The sequence below is a fragment of the Helianthus annuus genome, chromosome 17 (assembly GCF_002127325.2).
Source record: "Helianthus annuus cultivar XRQ/B chromosome 17, HanXRQr2.0-SUNRISE, whole genome shotgun sequence".
Classification (NCBI taxonomy): domain Eukaryota; kingdom Viridiplantae; phylum Streptophyta; class Magnoliopsida; order Asterales; family Asteraceae; genus Helianthus; species Helianthus annuus.
Genome location: NC_035449.2, coordinates 55,790,119 through 55,800,165, shown reverse-complemented (window position 1 = coordinate 55,800,165; position 10,047 = coordinate 55,790,119). Strand labels below are relative to the sequence as shown.

Below are 10,047 nucleotides of genomic sequence, written 5' to 3'. Positions count from 1 at the left end.
AAAGCCGTCGAAGTCCGAGTTGGAGACAAAATGCTATTGAAAGTATTTCCTTGGAAAGGAATTTATAAATTCGGTAAGAGAAGAAGCTAGGTCTCTTATATGTAGGACCATTACCAGTAATCCAACGCATAGGACCAGTAGCTTATCATTTACAACTACCAGAAGAGTTAGCTGAAGTACATGATGTGTTTCGTGTATCCAATCTCAAGAAACATCTATCAGGCGAATCCTTGGTAGTACCTCTTCAAGATATAGAGATAAATGATAGAGAAACCCCTACAAATAGAAGATCGGAAAATTAAGTTTCTCAAACACAAACGACTAGTGCTAGTGAAAGTCCAATGGAAATCCAGAAGAGAACAAGAGTATACTTGGGAACTAGAATCAAAAATGAAGTGAAAATACCCTCATCTATTTTAGTGAATCTCGAGGACGAGATTTTTCTTAAGGTGGGGAGGATGTAACAACTGTCACTAAAATCCCTAATTAGGATAGTAATTAGCTATTAAGGAAACCCTAATTGAGACACCCAAGTGATTCTACACAAACCCTAAAATTTTCAGAATTTTCAGAATCAGGATCAGGGCCCCTAAAACTCAGGGGGGGGGGGGGATAAACCCTAGCCAACGATTATCTTCATAACTAATTGTAAAAATTGAATTTTAAGAAACTGACAACACAGCAAGCCTACACGCACGAAGGGCTACTCTATGAAAATAGGGTGGTCACTCGCGTAGCGCGACGCCTAAGGGGGTACCCCCTCGCGCTACGCGACGGTGTCAAAATTTCAGTATAAATAGCAGGGGTTGGGACTTGAAATTTGGCACTTGAACGACGAAAATCGGAGTTACGTAGATCGAGTTATAAGCAAAACAGTCCAACACACACACACAATTATCGAATCGCTGCCACAGAACAGGGTAATTACTCGATCGCTATTACGATTCAGTTTCCGGGATCAATATATCCAAGGAATGCCTAAGTGCTGCCCACATTGGGCTATGCTTTATCGTTTGTCGGTAATCCGATAAATGAGCCGAAGCATTGTACTTTGTCGTTGTCGATAATTCGATATACGAGTTGAAGTACTATACTTTGTCGTTTGTCACTTTGATAAATGAGTTGAAGTATTGCACTTGGTCATTCATTGCGAGTATTTGATCTCGGGAAATTATCGTAACTGCTGTATTGATCACTAATCCTGTTTTGTGCGCATTATTGTTAAATTAGAAATAATCAAGGCTAATCAGTAGGCTTATACACTGCTCGTTAAATCTGCAATGTGAGTCATTCTTCTTTTTATCAACTGTTTTACAATACTCCAAATTATTTTCAAAGTGTTATAATTACAGGGACTAAGTCGTGGATATCTTGATTTATTGGTTAGTGGGGTATTGTGCACATTACTATTTCTCTCAGTTAGGTTCATTGACCTACTAGGGAGAAACGTCACTATTAGAGTTCATTGACCTAATAGTGGTATGACCATCGTCACCATTGTGACTTGTCACCATTGTTGCAGAAAGCCAGATAAAAATAAAGATATGAACCATTGTAATCGCTCTTATGCTGTAATTTATAACTATGGGTTATTTCCTAAAAACTGAATGAACTCACTCAGTATTTCCCCGCTGACAAAATCTTTTTCAAACATGTTTCAGGTAATCTGTTGTGGGCAAAGAAAAGTGCCAGGAAGCACTACCAGCTTAGAAAAGTGGCTCAGTGTAAATAAATAAAGGAACATGTTTTAAAAATAAAGATTTCCATGGAAATCACATTATTGTAAATTACTGGGTTTTACCCCTAAATTATGTAATGAGCAGTTTTAATACTAAAGATCCTGTTTTAAAAGACTTCCGCTGTCACCTAAATTAAAATACCGCGGGATTTCTGTCCCACGGCTCCTGAAACGGGTCAAACCGGGTCGGGGGCCGTGACAAAAGATAAGAGAAGTTTGTTTAGCAAGTCTACCAAAGGTGGTAGAATTCAAAAAGAGAACAGAAGAAATGGTGAAAAAGATGGTTGAAGATATAAAAAGGGAAGCTTTTGGAGAAGTCAAAGCTGACGCAGATAAATCTGAAAAAGATGGAAAAATTTCAGATGATGATTCAGAAAAAGCTCCAATTTTTGATCATTCATGCTCATCTGATGAAGAGCATGATGATGATAGCAAAAAGGCTGATAATGAACAGATTCTGGAGTTACGCTTGAGTTTTGAAAAGCTGAAATCTGAAAATGATAAACTGTTAAATGATTTGAACAGTTTATCATCAGAAAACAAAATTTTGAAAGAAACAGTTCAAAGTGAAAATGAAAAGGTTTCTTGGATCAAATTAGAAAATAAATTTTTAAAAGAGAAAGAAACAGAATTTCAAGATCGAATAAAAGTTTTGGAAAATGAGAAGTCTGTTTTTGAAAATGTTAAAATTGAAAATGAAAAATTAATCAAGTCACATCTTGAAAGAATATCTCGGCTTGAAAACGAAGCTGAAAATTCAAGAAACAAGATTGAAGAACCTGAAAAGAAATTGAAAGGTTTTGTGACTTCATCGGATAGTTTGAAGTTTTCATGTCCAAAACCAATCAATTCTGTTCCAATAAGTGACAAGGTCACAAATTTTGACAATGTCAAAATTGAAGATTGTGATGACAAATCTGATGATGAAAAAGAAAAAGAAGAAAAAAGAAAAACATTTGTGAAATTAAATGAAATGTTTAAAAATACTGTTTTACATTCTGCTCAACGCAAAAACCTGTAAAGAAGAGTGTGGAACAGAAACAAAAAGATAAAAAATCGAAAAAGTCTAAAAATGAAAATAAAAGCTCATCAGATAAGTCATCCTATCGTTATGAAAAAACACAAAAATTTAAAATTAAAAACTTACAAAGTGTTGGTAATAAGTGGTGTAGGTTTGACCACAGTGCTTCAAAGCCAAATCCAATTTTTCGGAGGAGTGATGACTACCACAAAGCCAGACAATGCTATGATCTGAGCGTTTGGGGTGAAGGTAGTACATGGTATGATAACAGAGTGTGTTACTCTTGTGGCTATCAAGGACACATTGCTGTTAACTGCCAGAATTGGAGGTTTGAATCGAGAAGATGCTATAATTGCAATATCAGAGGCCACATTGCCAGAGATTGCCCAAGGAGATCGATGGGAAGATCGAGGGTTGAATCTCAGAGAATGGTGAAGAAATCAGTCAACGTCAAGCCCAAAGAACAGAAGGTTCAACAACCTAAAGTTCAGGAAGCAAAAGTAAAACTTTCACAGGGGCAAAAAGACAGACCGAGGAAAAAGTGAAAGAAAGCTCGAGAGTATTTGGAAAGAATTTTGTCCTCGGGTTCATCCGTTGGTAAGAATAAGAGTTTTGATTAATCGACTTCCTCGATTGCACAATCAAGCAAGACGGGTTCATCAGATACAAATTTGAGGACAAAAGAGAAAAAGGAGAAAAAGAAAAGTGTCGGCGATGAATCTGACAGATCAAAGTCAGACAAGCCACACTCAGGCAATGAATCTGATTCCACAAAATCAGAAGAGCCACAACTTGAGGTAAAAAAGGAAGAAACAATTCCTTTAATGAGTGATAAGGATTTTCCACCATTACAAGCCGCGAACAAAAAATCAAAAGGTGTTGATACTGGAAAAATGTTTAATACCAATGTTAAACATATTTTTAGTAAGATGGCTGATGGTAAGGAAAAAGGAGTAACAGAATTTTATGAAGAAAAGAGAAAAGCTCAAAATACGCCTAAGACTGGTCAGGCTTGGGTGTCAAAATTGGTTGGTTAAAATTCTGACTTGCCGGAGCTTCCAGGTTGGTAAGCGAGAAGCAGGTATCGGCATTTTTCTTGAGAAATTCACAGGATGGTAACTGTGATATTTCGATCTACTAGTGGGAAATCAAGGACATTAATTTGTACTTGATTTTCTACAAGTGTTTGTGAAAATTGATCTTATATTGTTAAAATTACAAGATGATGATGTAAACCCCTAACCTTCAAATGGTTGGAAAGCAAACTATTTTTCCAGAAAAACCATTCTGATTAAAACAAACTTAAGTGTTTTGAAATCATAATGGGGAAATAGTTTGTTGTAAGGGGGTGTGTTGATTGACTATGCCGAAACCCTCACGGCTGAACAAGCATGATTACTGTCACAGATTGAGAAACGGTTTTCTAACTGTCAAAATCAATGGGTTGTAAATCATGGGGGTACGTTATATTTTCTGCATAAAGTGTTATATTTTCTGCAAAACAGAGCATGAGATGCAGAAAATGGATGGCGAGACAAAGCTATCAGTATCGGGTTGTCAAATTTTTAATGATTTTGCATTTTAGGGGGAGAAAAATTGTTAGAAAATACAAAAACATTAGAAAATTTGAAAAATACAAAAACATGATAAAATTCAAAAAATTTTGAGTTGTGCGTAAAAAGAGGAAATGATAGTACATCAGTAGACAGTTACAGTATGCTAAAGAATTGTAAAGAATTAATAAGCGTTAAACAGTCTCACTGATGATATGTCAATAGGTTTTTATACACTTAGTAAACTTTTTCGGGATATAAACCTAAATTCAAATACTTGCTTTTTTCATGGGGAACAATACTTGGATATATAGGTAACCCCTGAAATCTCGTTTGAAAGGTCCCATATTCTGAGATACTAGGTCTTTATACTCAGTGATATCTGGGGTATTATTCTGGGACTTCTACTGTATGGAAGTACTGACCTAGTTCCCGAATAATACTTTCTGCAAATGCTTGAAACACAGCATCGCCCTCAGCAAGCTGATGAAACAATAAAATTGATAGTCGTTGCTGTTGTAATCAAAAGATCCTCTAAAGGGGACACCCCAAAAGTCGAGCCGTCATCTCTCTGCTGAACGGAAGTTCTGACCTGAGCTCTCACGGTTTCGCATCTAACCCCTTACAGATATCATCTGTGGTATACTCACCTGTAAGACTGAATATCTGGGATTCTGGATACGGGAGTATATTCAAGAGGTGGGACACATGAATGAGTTTAAGTTCTTAAAACATCTAAATCGTATCCTGAATCAGTTGAAATTTGTAAGAAAATTTAAATGGATCAGTATATCGACAATCTAAGTGAATTGTTTAATTCTTAATGTGTATCTAAGCTCAACGGTACTTGTGACTTGTCAAAAACTGATATGATCCTCTGTCGCATACTCAAAACAAAAAATATTATTTGTAAATATGTATGTACATATTTCTTTACTGCTTTATATTTTCAGAAAATACAAAAAGATTTTGATTTCTGCTTTATTTTCGATAAACCGATGTCTGAGTTGCTGAGTTTCAAAATCTAAGTAAGCTGAGTGTGTTTCTGAAAATAAAACAAGTTCATTAATTTGAAACTTGATATTTCTAGAAAAATTCAAAAACAGTTTGTGATATCTCCAAGGTCATTGACTTGAACTTGGATGATAAACTGTGAGGGAGTTGGATTCTTTAATGCTGCCATATCTGTTGAGTTGATTGATAGGGGGAGTGTATTAGAGAATTTGATTGATAGTTTTAAAATGTTGTTACTTATACAGTGATTGAGTGACTGCAGAATAAGAAAGATCCAGACTACGATCCCAAAAGCAAAGTCTGAGGGGGAGTCTGATGACAAACTGAAAGAGAGGATGAGCTTGTAGCTGGAAAGCTAGGTGTCGATCCCTAAAAGCACGAAAGCTTGACGAGAGGGGGAGCCAGCTGACAAAGGAAAAGTTGATGATAGAGCTAATGATGAGATCTTGGTGAAAAACTCAAAGAGGGAAGATGATCAAGACTGAAGAGGTGGCATTACAGAGAATAGTCACTGAAGACTTCGTCAATATCCGAGGGGGAGTCTGTTAGTGCATTACGTCTATTGACTTCGTCTTGTATCATGTAATTGGATAGGATAGAATATTGTGTGCACGAGGTTCGAGAAACGATATGTAGTGAATTAGCATGTAGGTCCGCTTATATGGACATTGTCCATATAAGCGAACCACACTCATCACACAGGTTCGCTTTTAGGACAGTCCACATAAGCGAACCTTCACCACTATATATAGTGCATGTGTTAGTTCATTTGGCACGGACCTGATTGTGTAACGAAGTGCTGCCAAATTGCTTCCAGGTTGTAAACATTGTCAAGATCAATAAAGAGAAGCATTATATTTAGTTTGAGCATCTGATTCACTGATTCCGCCTTTGAATTAGATAAACGACTCTTCTGATCGACTCATTCAGGGTCAACGACGATCCAACAGTCTTTCGGTTTCATTCATATTCCTATAAAAACTTTATTTCATTTAAAGGATTAAATCCTTTACCTTTCAATGACACATTCAAGGAAAATCGAAATTTTCGGGATTTTTATCCAAAGTCAATTAAAAACTGAAAACTTGGATTATGAAATTGCGAACCAAAATTTTAAAATTGGATCAATACGTCCAATAGAATGAGTATGAATAAAGAATCCATGGATGAAGATATACAAGTAGATTTTTCATCGTAACTAAATCTTCAATTTTTGTTTTGATTTGTAGCGAAAAAATTGAAGCAAAATAGCTATTAAATAATGTCTTTAGTTTACTAGAGACATCGACATATTATTTTAGCTCGGTGGAAATAAAATCCTTTTCCTTAGGACCCTCTCAAATAGAAATAGAGAACGAAGTAACTAGAAAGATTGTTAGAATCGCCTTCTTCTAGAGGGATCATCTAGAAAGCAAGTCGTTTTGAATTGAATATTTTCAAACAAAAAGCTGACATAGATGTTATGGGTATACTTTTTTTAGATGGGTATCATTTTTTATAAGTGGGTTCACATCTTAAATCTAGCAATTTATCCATTTTCCATAAAGGAGCCGAATGAAACCAAAGTTTCATGTTCGGTTTTGAATTAGAGACGTTAAAAATGATGAATCGACGTCGACTATAAGTCTATAACCCCTAGCCTTCCAAGCTAACGATGCGGGTTCGATTCCCGCTACCCGCTCTATATCCTTATATATTTAGTCTATTATCTTACTATATTTATCCTAAATACTCTAACTCGAATTAATACATCATTCATGATTGAATATACAATTCAAAAATCTTTCTTACATAAATCTTACTAGATTCTTATTTTTTTTTTCAAATAAAAGATCAGAAAGTAAAAATACCCAAAAACCACAATGAAAGCGTCCATTGTCTAATGGAAAGGACAGAGGTCTTCTAAACCTTTAGTATAGGTTCAAATCCTATTGGACGCAATTTTTTTCAGATATTTTTAGATTTCGAGATCCAAAAATAAATTTTGAATGATTTGAATCCGAAACGCTTAGAGTACCCCCTTTTTTTTAAAAGGTTGATCAATTTGTTTAGGCTGCTTGTTCCTGAAGTATAAAACGTTCCCTCTGTTCCTGAATAGCTTCTTTCAAAATGGCTCCCGCTTCCTCGGTGAATATCTTGGTAGAAGATATTATTTCTTGAAACTGTGGTTTATTGGTTTTTAAGTAAGTACGTAACTCAACCAGAAATTTCCTTACCTGCCCAACTTCTAATGAATCGAGATAACCGTTTGTTCCGGTATAAATAGTAAGTATCTGTTCTTCTACCGCGGGAGGGGCGGATTGGGATTGTTTAAGCAATTCACGTAATCGTTGACCTCTTGCTAATTGATTCTGAGTAGCTTTATCGAGATCATAAGCAAATTGTGCAAAAGCTTCTAATTCTGCGAATTGTGCCAACTCCAGTTTTTATTTACCGGCTACTTGTTTCATAGCTTTAATTTAAGCTGCAGACCCCACTCTGGAAACAGAGATACCCACATTAATAGCGGGTTGGATTCCAGCATTGAATAGATCGGCAGATAAGAATATTTGTCCATCAGTAATCGAAATTACATTCGTAGGAATATAAGCCGAAACGTCTCCCGATTGGGTTTCAACTACTATTGGTAAAGCGGTCATACTTCCTTCACCTAAAAGAGAACTTAATTTAGCAGCTCTTTCCAAAAGGCGTGAATGTAAATAAAAAACATCCCCTGGATAAGCCTTACGCCCAGGTGGTCTTCGTAATAGATGAGACATTTGGCGATAAGCTTGCGCTTGTTTAGAGAGATCATCATAAATGATTAAAGTGTGTCGTTCACGGTACATAAAATATTCAGCCAGAGCTGCTCCTGTATAAGGAGCGAGGTATTGTAATGTAGCAGGGGAATCCGCCGTTTCGGCTACCACAATAGTATATTTTATCACGCCCTTTTTCTGGAAAGTAGTCACTACCTGAGCCACATAAGGTGCTTTTTGACCAATAGCTACATAAACGCATATTACATTTTGGCCTTGTTGATTTAGAATTGTATCTGTTGCTACTGTTGTTTTACCGGTCTGTCTGTCCCCAATAATTAATTCCCGCTGACCACGTCCTATGGGAATCATTGAATCAATAGCAATAAGCCCTGTTTGAAGAGGCTCATATACAAAACATCAAATAATCCCCAAAGCGGGTAATTTAATTCATCTATATTCAGAAGATGAAATTTCACCTCTACCATCAATAGGTTTAGCCAGGGCGTTTATAACACGACCTAAGGTCCTCACTCACTAGTATCTGAGCAATTTTTCCTATTGCTTTACAGAACTCCCTTCTTGTATCAGCAAACCATCACCCATTAATACAACACCAACACTAGTTGATTCCAAATTAAGAGCAATGCCTATTGTACCCTCTTGAAATTCTACTAATTCACCTGCCATTACTTCATCAAGACCATGAATACGAGTAATGCCATCACCTACTTGAAGTACGGTACCGGTATTTACAATCTTTACTTCTCTATTATATTGCTCAATACGTTCACGGATAATATTACTAATTTCGTCGGCTTGAATGGTTACCATGAGTATTTCTTAATTCTTTTTTGAAAAAAAATAATAAATAAAAAATAATGCCTAAACTCTAAACTAAAGTAGAGGGGCTAGTCCGTTATTTGTTTCATTGCCGCCAATATGCCAATATTGGCACCGATAGTATGTAAATGTAATTTGTTGTTTAAACAACTATTCAGAGTTCCTAGAGCTCCTTGTAAAGCTTGTTGGAAAACCCGTTGTCGGACTTGATTACTGGCCTTTGTTGTTCAAAATTTATAGTTTCATTTTTATCTTACATAAACTAATCACATTTTCGGTGAGTAAACAAGTGTAGAAACACTTGTGTAATAAGAAAATTTCACAAAGAAATATTTTTAGAAAATATGACTAGAAGTTGTAAATATTCAAACTCTTTAAAAATAAAGTTTTTAAAGAACTAATCGCATTTTGGAAGGTAACAAGACTTACTAAGTGCGCTAGTAAGTTACTACATGTTTTTATAAATTTTCAAGTTCATGAGTTTATAGTTTAGGCTTGTTTTGACAAAGTTTGATAAATAGAGGTTGTATGTTGATGATTGATAATTGATTGAATGATTTTACAAAAGAAAATGATATGCTAGTAAGCATGGACACCTCCATTTACAAAGGAAACTCTGGCGAAATTTTTCTAAAATTTCAACACTTAGAAAATATTTTTCTAACAAGTGTTACAAATATATTTCTAACTTGGTTCTCAAAATAAACTTCGCCATGATTTTTATTACAAAAATACTAAGTGCCGGAGGTTGATTTTCGTAAATAAAATTTGATAAATATATATGTAGAATATACATTTTATACTAAAACGCTTGTGTGATTGTTTGTTTATTTTGTGAACTAGTTGTATTTTTAGGATGAAATAATATAACTCATATATACCATAAAATATCGACTCCAAAATAATACTAAAACTCTTACGAAATAAATATTTAGGTTACGCAATTAATATTGCAATAAGAAACGCTAAAAACGTCGCTTATGTAATATTTTGGAAAAATACTCTTATGCGTATATTTTTGGAAAAATATTATTTTGGAGATATCTATGAGGTAAAATAAAATATTTTTGGGAAAAAATATATATATTTTGAATTAAGATGTTTTAAGACAAGTAATTTAAATATATTTTTTCTAAGTGG

At 35.1% G+C, this 10,047-nt stretch overlaps 1 pseudogene; it reads right to left on the bottom strand.

Annotated features, from left to right (window-relative positions):
* Positions 1 to 7,355: 7,355 nt before the first annotated feature.
* LOC118489296 lies at positions 7,356 to 8,948 on the bottom strand (annotated as a pseudogene).
* Positions 8,949 to 10,047: the final 1,099 nt, after the last annotated feature.